This window comes from Coptis chinensis, chromosome 6 (assembly GCF_015680905.1).
Source record: "Coptis chinensis isolate HL-2020 chromosome 6, ASM1568090v1, whole genome shotgun sequence".
Classification (NCBI taxonomy): Eukaryota; Viridiplantae; Streptophyta; class Magnoliopsida; order Ranunculales; family Ranunculaceae; genus Coptis; species Coptis chinensis.
The window spans coordinates 98,036,844-98,049,717 of NC_141461.1; the positions used below are offsets into that span (position 1 = coordinate 98,036,844).

The 12,874-nt window shown below is 37.0% G+C and overlaps 2 pseudogenes across 2 annotated transcripts; both read left to right on the forward strand.

Annotated features, from left to right (window-relative positions):
* Positions 1-240: 240 nt before the first annotated feature.
* LOC147495954 (sec14 cytosolic factor-like) lies at positions 241-5,215 on the forward strand (annotated as a pseudogene). The gene is made up of 6 exons (XR_015197865.1): positions 241-391; positions 467-721; positions 2,641-2,677; positions 3,448-3,568; positions 4,472-4,582; positions 4,794-5,215. The product of XR_015197865.1 is annotated as a sec14 cytosolic factor-like (transcript).
* Positions 5,216-6,043: 828 nt separating this feature from the next.
* LOC147495955 (vacuolar-sorting protein BRO1-like) lies at positions 6,044-12,781 on the forward strand (annotated as a pseudogene). Its single transcript, XR_015197866.1, has 8 exons — positions 6,044-6,755; positions 6,843-7,794; positions 8,266-8,355; positions 8,850-8,918; positions 9,931-10,071; positions 11,008-11,056; positions 11,767-11,870; positions 11,971-12,781. The product of XR_015197866.1 is annotated as a vacuolar-sorting protein BRO1-like (transcript).
* The last annotated feature ends 93 nt before the right edge of the window (positions 12,782-12,874 follow it).

Here is a 12,874-nt window from a genome sequence, read left to right on the forward strand (position 1 = left end):
ATCCAGATTAATTTCGTGTGGGTTCCGGGTCGTGTACAAAACTGCCGCCTAGTCGTCAGGAATACTGAAATTTTAACAATACAATGTATTGAAATTAATAAGACTTTTCGGCAGATTACTATAAGCGTGTCAAAGTCAAAGGCAACGAAAGTTCTGCGAAAATCCAAGCTCTTGGTTGAAATTTTGGGCTGTCCAAAGAAACTGGTGGTTCACAGCTACTTGGCTGCTTGAGGACTCCTTTTAGTTCTTTCCTCAAAAGTCAACACTAATATTTCTTTACGTAATTGCTCACTCTTCTTCTCTCTCTCTCTCTCAATGGAGCACACAAAAAGAAGCTGCACAATTAACAGAAATGAGGAAGTCACTAGAGCAGCTAGGCTCAACAACTGAGGTAAGTTTTTGTGTTTTGCTAAATGCAGACACCCGTTATAGTTTTGATGTAATCAAGTGTATGGTGGTTTCACAGAACTATGGTGATGCCATGTTGATGAGATTTTTAGTAGCAAGGTCGATGGACCCAACGAAAGCAGCTAAGATGTTGGTTTCATGGAAGAAATGGAGGGAAGAGTTTGTACCATTGGGTTTTATTCCTGATTCTCAAGTGCCTGATGAGTTAAAAGCTAAAAAATTTATTTGCAAGTGCCTTCTAAAAACGGTCAGCCTGTTCTTATTATTCAAGCTAACAAGCATTTCCCCTCAAAAGACCAACCCCAATTCAAGAGTAAGTATACCTTTCTTTCCCTTGCCTATTATTGTCTGTGAATTGGTTTAACTTATGTAAATTGGTTTAAAGTGCTAAATCGATACTACACTGTTAAAATCGTCGTTTTGGACAAATCCATGTTGTTTGACTGTGAATATGAGGGACCCTACTAAATTATGGAGATGAGGGTGTAGTTCAAAAAAGCCCGGGAACATGGAGGTATCTCAATGTTACTCTTGTTCAAAGGTGTTGTCATCTTATAAAAGCTTAAAACCCTTTGGCAACAGTTGTAGGTGGCCTTTGGAAAAAATTAATTTGGTTGAGCCCTAGTAAAATTAATATGTATTTACCTCTAGTGTTGTCTTATAAACCTTGAAAACCCTTGGAAAAAAGCTAATAATAATGTGGCTCTTAGGGTCATTATGAAAATTGGAGTTGCGAAATTGATCAACCCAAGAAAATCGTTCAAGCTAACAAGCATTTCCCCAAAAGATCAACCCCAATTCAAGAGTGAATGCCCCCTACGTTTTTTTTGCTTGTTTAAAGATATATTAGGACCATTTGCCCTGTGAAATTAGTACTGTGCAACTTATGTCTGGGGGTGTTTTAACTTATTTTTTATTAGTGTATGAGGTCCTAATTGAAGCTACATTTTTTAAGTTGTCACTTTGGACAACTCGATATTGCTTGAATATGTATAAGGGGAATCATACTAGTTTTACAGCAACATGGGAGTAATTGTGAAATCCCCCAAACATGGGATAACCTCTATGTTACTCTTGTAATTCTTGTTCAAAGGAGTTGTCATCTTATAAAGCGTAAAAATCTTTTGGACAAGTTGTATGGCTTATGCAGTAAGAGGATGGAAAATGAAGCGTGGTCGAACTCCTAGTGAGTTTGCTTTATAATAAATAGCGTGTACTGTCATCTAATAAAGCTCGAAAACCCTCACAGAAAACTAATAAAATTAGGCTCTTAGGAGTAAAGGAAAATCAAGTAACCCCTGGTATGGTGCATTAATGCATTGCATATACATGTACAAGCAAATTTAAGACTTGGTATTCTGGTGAGACTTGTGATGTCACAGTGGATCTCGTTACTTCTGTTTTGTTATGGATTGTGGTTTTAGTGATTGATCCTTGTTGTGATTTTTACGCGACTCAGGAAGCAAATGATACATGGTCTAAGGAATGCTAAAAAGTTGGATGTCTTACGCTATTTGATGTTTTTCCCCTCCTAAATTGTCATTATGCTGTTTCACTTTCTGTAAAACTTTTCGTTCTTGTTATTATGACACATGGAAGTCTGACACACCCTAGATGACAAACGTTCTCGACCTCTTGGGTCTCATATGGAGAGGAGAAGAATTAGGAGGTGATTGTTGGTGGAAGAGACTTCCCCACAACCCCACTCTAGAGGTCATCTTGAGAAAAAAATCAGCTCATTCAGGAATTTTAACCTTGCCCAAAGTTGTTTTCCACTTTTTGGAATGATCTAAGCTCTGGAAGTCTCAACTTCACAACCGTCTTTTACAAGGTTAGAAATGTTTGATGGAGCTGATTTTTGTCAAAGGTGATCCGTGTTCTCCATGACTGGAAGATCATATCCACCAAATCAGCATTTGACTGGGGCATATGAACTTGTGTCGTTAAATGTGCCACATATACATGTGTCAGAGTAACCTCACATTGTTTTCTTACCAAACTAACACTTATAGAATGAAATGATCAGTGGAAGGCATGAACTTATGTTGAGAATGTTACGTTCATATGAGTAACCCCGTCAAATGCAATATTTAAGTCCACATTTAAAATACAGGAGTCATTGTTTCTCATCTTGGGAGTTTCAAATGGATTTGTTTGTGTCATTTTGTAGTTTCCATACTTCGTTAATAGACAGAGAAATGATACTCATTTGTTGTTTCTTTTATGCTGCAGAATTCGTGGTACATGTATTGGACAAAACAATTGCAAGGTAAGATACTTTGCTATTAGGAACATAAACTAATGTAGATTGAAGTGGAAGGAAGCAACACTTAATCAAAATCTACACTTTGTAAAACCCGAAAAGTCTCACATTTATTGATAATCACTCAATAATTCATAACACACATAAACACAACTAAAACAACTCCTTGAAACTCTAACTATAAGCCCTTATTTATACTAACCCTAGAAAGCATAAACCAATAGGAACACGACACGTGTCACAACTAACTAATGGACTCAAACCATGGGCTTGGATTCAACTAAGGCATGCCCATGCTTGTGACAATATCAAACTAATGATCTACATCATAAACACTGCCTTTTCTGTGATTCCATATCTATTGTATTCCTGAACCCAGTGTCTCATGGAAATACATGGACTGGTTTGCTCTCCAAGAACTCATTATAAGTGAATAACAATTCTTAAAACTAGAATTCAAAAAAACATGTGGGTTAAGTTTGCCATTCAATCAATGACTGGGTGTACAACCTGGAGAGTATGATAATTTTATTTGATTTGGGGTGACGAAACTAGATGCTAAAGCCAAGTGCTTTTCTATAGGTGTTGTCTTGAATAGACTCAAAAGGAAACCTTGAATGGAAAACATAGGCAAAAATGTGTCTGTTGGTAGCATTGGGATATATTCTTTCAGCGATATACTTGTCTTTCTATGAAGTGGAAACTAGATATCTTACACTGGGAGAGTTCTCTTGGAATGTCAATTATCTAATAAAATTTTGTTTCTCTTAATTTAGCTCTTTCAAGGAGGGAAAAGAAATAGGAAACGAGAAGTTGATTGGCATTCTTGATCTGGCTAATATTGGCTATAGGAATATTGACGCTCGTGCATTGATTACCGGATTTCAGTTTTTACAAGTGAGTTCTTCATCTTTTTTGTCCCCTTTTCTGAAAAGCTAAATATCATAATTTAAACAAGTGATACAGCGGATCCGGATGAAGAAAAATATATGCATCGAACCATATTTTTAATTAGCACCGGACTGCTAACACTTAACACAATATGTAAGAATACAATGAAGAAGAAATATAGCTACCTCAATGGACGACTTGGGTTCTGCAAAAGCACCAAAGTTTGCATAAGCAGAAACATGATGTAAAATTTACTGGCTCAAATTAGAAGAGAAGATACTTTTTTAGACAGCTTGTTTAAAAAGTAATTAGTTTCCTATTTCCTATCAAATTCAACAAGACCCCCTTCCTTCCTTTCACCAAAATCAAGCCTTCAATGACGCATGTTGGAACATCACGTGTTGGCTTACTGATGATGCTACTGGACTAGAAATGATAGTTGGAAACTAAAAGTATATGGTTTCCCAAGTGATGCAAAATCACTTGACCTGTACAAAAATACTTTCTGCTTCATGTGCTAGTCATTGAGCATATGTGCGTATGTTGCTTGCATATCTGCAAGGTGCAGGCTGCATATCTTGATTAACAGCTTAGAGTGCAACCTTATTCATACATTATGTTGGAAGAACAATTTACTCATGTAGAAGTGTTTTCCGGGGCCTCTTTTATATCCATTAAGAGAAATTTCACTACTCAGTACTCATCAATATGGAGCTTTAAGAGACTGAACAGCGAGGATCTCTGATAGTGTCATAAATGACGCAGAATTTCAAGCCTTGCTTTAATAATACCAGTTCTAACTCATCCCAGAGAATAGTTGAAAACAGATAATAGTTTTGTTTTCTTTTATATGATTTTCAATGTTCTTCCTCTCAACTTCTGCTTATGTTCGGACAACTTCCATAACAGGCTTATTACCCTGAGCGCTTGGCCAAGTTCTATATTTTAAGTATGCCATGGTTCTTCGTGAGCGTCTGGAAGATGATTTCTCTCTTTCTTGAGAAGGCAACTCTAGAAAAAGTAAGTGTTTTACTTTTTCCTGATCTTTTACCTCTTCAAAATAAAAACAAAGATGTGTTTCTTGTTGCAGGTTCTATCTAACAATTTAATCTGCATCATGAAAATCTAAAATATGATGTTTCATAAGCACTTTTTGGAACCAAGTGATAATTTGAACAGCCTCAATTCTTATAAGACTGTCATTTAAGTGCAAATATGTCTTCTGTTACAGGTCGTGATTGTGAGCAGCCAGGATGAGCGCAAGACTTTCATCAAAGAAATAGGGGAGGAAACTCTACCAGAGGAATATGGTGGTCGAGCCAAGCTTATAGCTCTTCAAGATGTTACACTCAGTTCAATTTCCATAGTAGATTAAACAATATCATTTGTTGGATACTCATTTAATGGCAAAAGTAAGTGAATCAAGAGGCCACTGTCACCTTAGTTCTTCCGTGGAATCCATTGAAGTTCTGATCTCAAAGTTTCCAAGAGTTAGTTCTCAGGTATAACTTGGATTGAATCTCAGGTGGATACTGGTCAACAAGGACTTGAGAATCAATTTACATTTAATACATCCAATCAAAGTAGCTCAGTTTGCTACTTTAAACTTTACTACGATGTATATCATAATATGATGAATGTTTCTACGAAAAACAGTGCCTTCTATGACTCTTTGTTGAAAATTTCTGTGTACTCGTGTGCTTGGAAACTTGTGTGGTGTTTTATCCCACACTTAATTTTTCGTAGTTATCGGTAAATAAAACTTCTCAACTCTCAAAACTCAAAAGTATTACTTGTTTGTGTTAAAAGAGCTTGTCCCAGTGCACGAGGCTTCCACGCAGGTCAAATGCGGATAGGGTGTTCCAGATAGAATCTCATAGCATCTCTAGGTGGTAGTATCACTTCTCAAAAAATTCAAATTTGCTTCCCAAATTTGGAATTTTACGGAAATCCAACTTTAGGTAGAAACAAATTCGGTCGCATCATTTGTCTAGCCGCATCTTTGTTCACAAATTTGGGATTTCGAATGCGGATGCGGAGGGACAGTAATAATGTCACGCGTTATTGCAAATGTTGTCCTAATTTTTTTTTTTGATTTTGACCAGCACACCGCGCCAATTGTACTGTGCGCTATTCCTAATATTGCGTTGGATTTTTATTTTTGACTTTTTCAATTTGGGCACTACATTGGGAATATCGCGTGGATTTTTTTTTTTTTTTTTTTCACTTTTTTCAACCTCGCGCGACATTACCAATAGCGCACGTGGTAAACCCTACAATTAAATTTAGAGTTGGTCAAAATTTGCGACCAATTTCTCCAAATTTCACCTTCAAATTCATCAAATTCAAATTTGAAAGAAAAACTACCACTCAATCTGGCAGTCAACTGAGGGTGGTATTAAAAATAAAGAAATACAGAGGAGAGAAAACTAAATAACCTAAAAACAAGTCCAAGTCAATATATATAAACCCAAGAAAAAAATGAATTCATACCCTTTTCTCTCTCTCTCACAGCAAGAAAACAATGTCTTCCTCCACAACAACAACAAACATAATGTTATCAATCCACGAGAAAAAAACAATCTCACTCGACCTATACCGACCCTTACGAAACTACATAACATCTCACTACTCCGAACGAGAAGCTCAAAATCTCGAAGACGATCTCGATACCCTCAAAACATATCGTACCTCAATCGAAAGATTCCCAAACTCATCTTCAGATTCCCTCGACATAAAACGAGACACGTACCAATCCTATTACAGATCATTATGTGTTATGGAATCTCGCTTCCCAATATCGGCCGATAATAAAGATCATATTACTAGTATTTGTTTCACATGGTATGATGCTTTTAAACCCAAATTGAAATCAGTGCAGTCTAATATTTCGTTGGAAAAGAGTGGTGTTTTGTTTAATTTAGGTTCTGTTTATAGTCAGATTGGGATGGGTGCTGATAGATTGAATGTGAATGGTTTGAAACTTGCTTGTAATTCTTTTATGAGTGCTGCTGGTGTTTATGTGTTTTTGAAAGAGAATGTTTCGGTGAAATCGAATGGGACTGTGGATGTTGGTGTTGAGTGTGCTGGTATGTTGGAAAGATTAATGCTTGCTCAAGCTCAAGAATGTTTTTTTGAGAAAGTTGTTAGTGAAGGGAGAATGCCTGGTCTTTGTTCTAAAGTCGCCAGACAGGTCAGTTTCGTTACATTATTTTATGTTGCCCATTTGATAATTACTAGAAACTGTATACCATATTACTCAGGATGAATTATTGTGTAGGTTGGTCTTTTCTATGAGGAAGCTTTTGCAGCCTTAAGTGCTACTCCTCTCAACCAGCATTTCGACCAAGACTTGGATATCTCATGTACAGCTAAAGGCGGCTCACTATTATGCGGAAGCTTGCTACAGGGCTGGTTTGGAGTTGCATGAGAAAGAAGAGATTGCTGAGGAGATTAGCGGTTGAAGAGTGGGATAAGCTTTGTCTGATGTGAAGAAATCAACTAGGGGTGTTGCGGCACAACTTGTAGATGATGCAGCTTCAAAGTTAGAAGTGAATCTAAATCAAAATCTGGAAAGAGCTACTAAGGAAAATGATAGGGTTTATCTCATGAGGGTTCCTGCTATCAGTTCATTATCTTCACTTCCAGCATATTCTCTGGTCAAGTCCCGCCAATGACTGAAGTCCTGGGCCTTAAGCAAAGAGAAGATGTTTGCAAGTCTTGTCCCTGACAGCAGCGCAAAGGCTCTTTCCAGGTATCACGGAAATGGTTGGCGACATCATTAAGCACACAAGCAGAGAAGTTGCAACAAGGTAGTGAAATAACTCGAAGTGAGGCTCAAAGAAATGGACCTACGGTTCTATTCTTGCACTGGAAGGGAATTTTAGTCTACCAGTAGAGCTCAAAGAAGATGTAGAGGCAGTGCAGATCAGTGGGGACCATCTGGCTTGGAAGCAGAGTTGCAGCAACTTAGAGATCTGAGAAGGGTGAACCATGAACTGCTAGTCCAGACTGAAGAGCTCTTAGAAAAAGAAGCTCGAGAGGATACTCAGTTTAGAAGCCAATTTGGGACACGTTGGACTAGGCCGCAGTCCAGCACTCTGACAAAGAACTTGCAGGATAGGTTGAACAGATTTGCTGCTAATCTGAAGCAAGCCGCGGAAAGTGATGGACGAATTGAGCGTGCTGTGAGAGATCATGCAGCACTTATGGAGATACTTGATCGCCGACCGGTATGTTTTCTTCAGTTTCTTTTTCTTCATCTTGTGAGGATTATGTTCCAATTTTTCGTTGTCTGTCTTGTGAGGATTATGTTCCAAGTTATTACTGCCTGACCCTTCACATTCATTATCTTTTTCATGAAGGAGTGCTCAATTATGATTCTCAGTGTTGTCTTTCTGTATCTTATATTTAAAGAAAATTGTGATCATATTTGAACTTGATGACTATTGGGCTCACATTGACCACATTAGATACGTTTTTTCTACAATTTATTTGTCTCTCTGCATCGTGACTCTCCTGTAACATGTGTGACTTCCAACGTTTTTTTGGTGTGTGTGTGTGTGTGTACCTGCATCATACCTTCTCAACTTAATTGTGATTCTGTCATAAAAACAGTCGCTTTTCTGGTTGCCATTAATTTTTGCTGCTGCAGGAATGATGTTCTTCTAACCATTTTTTTTATGAACTTTGTGCTGTCTCAGATAGAATCTGCTCTTCCAACTCTAGCAAGGCCAATGATGTCTTTGGATGCCAATGAAGATGCTATTGTAGGAGCACTAAAGCAAAGTCTGGTAATTACTCCTTTCTTGCTACATCTGGCATGCTGCAATTTCAATTTTATGCTACAACTTTCTTTTTATCTTTTTTGTTTAAAGGTAAAAGAAATCAACCTTTTCCGTATCAAAGTCTTGTGCTGTTTTATGCTTTGTCTTTCATTGTTGAAAATGAATTCAAGCACTATAATTTTTCATTTCAATTTTCAAGACATATAACACAGTTTGGCTGTCTGAGAAGTAGATTGGTGGATGTTTTAATCCCATGTATACCGATCTCAACGGGCACACTTCTATATTCCGATCTTGACATGAATAAACTAATAAAGTTACTATGGAGAACATTTAATTGCCTCGGGGGATTTTTTTTTTTTTTTTTTAAGAATTGCTAAAACCAGTGTCACATTGAGATGGTTTGCGAAACACGATGAAATGTTCATTGGTTTTATCATGGTTGTTATCGGTGGAACTGTGGAAGTGATGTTTTCTTAGTGCATGCTTATCCTATGCAGAGGCAATTGGAAATTCTTGGTGCACAACGTGCTGGTCTTGAAGACATGCTCAAAGAGATGAAAAGGAAGGTGCGCTTTTTGTATATTCTTTTGATTTTTTTTATCCATTTACCTGGGGCGTGTGATACTTGAAAACATGTGCATATATTCTGCTGCATTGACTTTCTGTCACACTAATCTATATCTGCTGCATGCATCTTTTTATCCTCTCTGTATAATTACGTTGTCAGCCATTATTCTTTTTAGAATTTATAGATTGTACTTGTGGCCTTCTAAAGTTCAAAATTACCTTATGTAGTCATGTGTGAGTTTTGTGGTAAATTGATTCCATATTGGCGAACAAAGAACATGTGGTAGTCCTAAATGTTATTGCAAGGTAAAATTTGCGGTTGCAAGGCAAATTTAAATGTACCGAAAATGGTAATAATATGACGCCATGAAAATATTGCAACTCTGTGTTTATGATTGAATCTTGTAATAACGTCTGCTATACGGTAAGAAATTACATGTGCAAACACGATTTGAAAATCTGTCTATAAATGCTCGAAGTGTTCGTACTAAAAACGTATTCGTGTAGTTATACTTTACAACATATCAAAATCCAAGGTTCGACAATCGAATCATATGCACATTGTTTGCTCATTTAAGAAAAGATACAATGGGGTGGGTCATGGTGACTAAAATCTTAAGAGAAGCATCAAGCATGTATCAAACCATATTTTTGCAAAGAATGAAATGAAATTTTCAAAATATGATAAAATAATTAACACATGTCAGTGTACATTTATGCGATAGGAATGAGTTTACCTCACTTGTTCACATTGTTAAGTGTTACTTCATAATAATACTCTTACAGAGTAAATTACAGACACACAGACACCAAACTGAAGTAGTTTTTTCTTAGATGCTTTTGAATTTGTTGAGTGTAATTGCAAAAGCCTCGTCACTTCTTCTTCACCTATCCATTCTGCCTACGTTTGAAGAAAAGAATATTTCTGTTTCAGTTTGTCAACTTATTTTTAAGTAAATGATTGTGGTCTCTGGTTATGTCTTCGTAACTGTGCTTATGATGCTGTTGCAGGATGATATACTGCCCAAATTAATGACGTTTAATGGCTCATATGAGGATCTCTTTAGGAAAGAAATAGCTAAATATAATCATATTTGTGAAGAAATTTCAGAAAATATCGAGGCCCAAGAACACTTATTACTGCAAATTCAGGTCAGTTTCTTATCCTTTTTACAGTAATCTAAGTGTTAGCCAAATCGATACCTTAGTTTGTTTGTAAGTATTACTTCTTTCTGCTAAACAGGATCTATTGAACTCATGATTCATTAGATTCTTTTTATGAATGTCATTTCTGTAGATGTATGCATTAGCTAGTATTTGATACTGAAAAGTACACAATAATAACCTAGTATTTGCAAAATCATATTAGTAGTATATAATTGTTTTGAAATGACCTCACGAACAGTTGTAACCAGTAAAAGTTTAGATGGTATTACTCAAGCCTACTAACAGATATAGAGTATTCCTATCTCTGAACGATAACTGCACTCTATCACTTATATGTAGGCGCAGTAGCCATGGATTTGGATGCACGATAAAGATCTTCATAATAAATCATAATAATCGACATACTCCATTTTGCATTTGTTTTAAGATGAAAAACTACAGATAAAACTCTGGATAAACTGAACATGAATTCGATGTATTGGGGAAAATAATTCGAAAGTTTCTATTTTCATTTTCATTTTTTCTTTGTCATATTACATCTCCGAATGGAATATGGAGTTCGTAGCCTACTCATTCCTTGGAGTTAGGACTTTATGTTCAGATGGGGTGTTCCTTGCTTGGCCATGCATGACACCTCCTTTGTTTAGTTTCTCAGTTGTAGTTCTTTCTTGTATTGCTCTTGTGTCGACTTCCCCTTGTTGTATTTTAGTGGGTCATCCTAAAAGGGCGAGATTTTTGGTTATCTATATACATACACTTTACCGATCAGGCAAAAAAATTAAAATAAAAATGACTTTCATCTCTCGAGTCTAGGATGGTATTCCACCGGGCTGCCTTTACAATGAAAACTCATCGTATATACAGTTTGGCTTGCTATACTTGCATTTTTATTGCTTATATATTTATCCTCCTTCTTTTCAGGCTCAAAATGATGAATTTGCTGCTGTTTTTAATCTTGAAGATTACAAAGGTGGGTACCACTTACTGTAATGTAACCCATGGGGCAAGAAACTGGAGATTGCTCTTTAGATATGTCGTTATTTAGAAAAGATGTTTCTCATGTTCATGCTTTAATTCTATAGTTTTAGTCTAGAATATTGATCCAGCTTTGAGTTCTTTTTATTTGTTTGTCTCTGGTGCATATTTACCTCCATGGCGATATGTTCTCTTCTAGCTTTTAAGAAGTTAACGATGAAACTCTTTCACTTAGAATCATAGAGGAGAATTTTTTGGTGGACGTCATGGGGGTTTGGATCCTGATTTTCCAATAAGTGCTTGCTAGTTTGTTGTTGGGGACGTGAATTGGGTCATGTACTTCTGTACTCGTTTTTATCTCAGCTTCAGATCTACCTTCATTTATCAAGCTCAGAGATCGAAAGAAGAAGAAAAAACATGAACCCTGTTTCTGGATAAACAGGTCACGTGGGGATAATTTGAAAATAGATTTTGAACTGTCAAAAAAATGTTTATACTCTATGGGTAGGTAAGTATGCTGTTAAAAACAAGTCCATGAATGTTAAGGCAAACAGATTTGTCAAAAATTAAAAATTGCTTGCTTGTACTGAAGATTTCTGTGCTGTGTTCTGCATGCCTGAGTTTGTAAGTTCGGAATGGAGCTATTGCATTCCTATTGAAGGAGTTTTGTTTATATATCTGAATTTCCTGAATTCCTACTTGCAGCATCTCGTGAGAAGAGTTACAAACAGATTGCAGCTTCTATATCAAAGTTCCGTGAAATCAAGGATAACATTAATGAAGGACTGAGGTTCTATGTCACTCTTCAAGTGAGAATTTACGTCTTTTTACTGATAGTAAAGTTTTAATGGCATTGCTAAATGCCAATTATATGTTTAGATGAAACTCGATGTGGTTTTATTTTGACAGGATGCAATCACGAATATAAAGCAGCAATGCAGTGATTTTGTGATGACTAGGAACATTCAGTGCAAAGAAATGATTGAAGATGTGCAGAGGAAAATGGCTGGTCTAAATTTTCAGGATGGTAAGAGTGGCGGAGGCTACGGTGGAAGCTATCCTTCAGTTGGACAATCACACCCTAGTCAGAGGAATGTTTCCCAGCAACAGCCAGATGCCCAGAATCCACCATATCCTTTCCATTCTCAGAGACCTTACTATCCGCCTGCAGAGCACCAGGTGGCGGCAGGATATTCTCAACCTCGCCCCCCATATGTTGCGCCACCACAACCACTGCCTCCTTACCAAGTGCCTTCTAGTAGCACTTATCCTGGTAGCAGTTATCCCCCTCATGCCCAGCAACAGCAGAATCTGAACCACGAGTATGGGCAACCTGCTTATCCTGGATGGAGAGGTCCTTACTATGCCCATGGACAGCAACCTGGATCACATCCCCCACCTCCTTACATTGTCCCAGATCCATATCCACCACCTCACCAAAACAGCGGCTACTACAAGCACCAATAGTACTTGCTTTATCTTGTTGATTGTTTCTGGCAATTGGATGTTGCGTGATCTACGACTGGGTGTCTATCTGTAGTGTCTGTATCTACATTTCGGTTTAGAAAATAAATGTTTGTATAGTGTGACTGCTTAGTTGAGATTATAAAGGCAAACAGAAAATATTCAATGTTATGTAGAAAAGGAATTGTTATACATCCAAACAGTAAGGACATTTGCGATTAAGATAGAAGAAACCATCTTGATGGTTATTTAGCAAGATGACGGTGATGCGTATGTAAACTGAGTGATTGTGTATTGTTATTATTTTTTAGCAGTGAATCAAGTTGCAACTATTACCGATTTGAGAGTT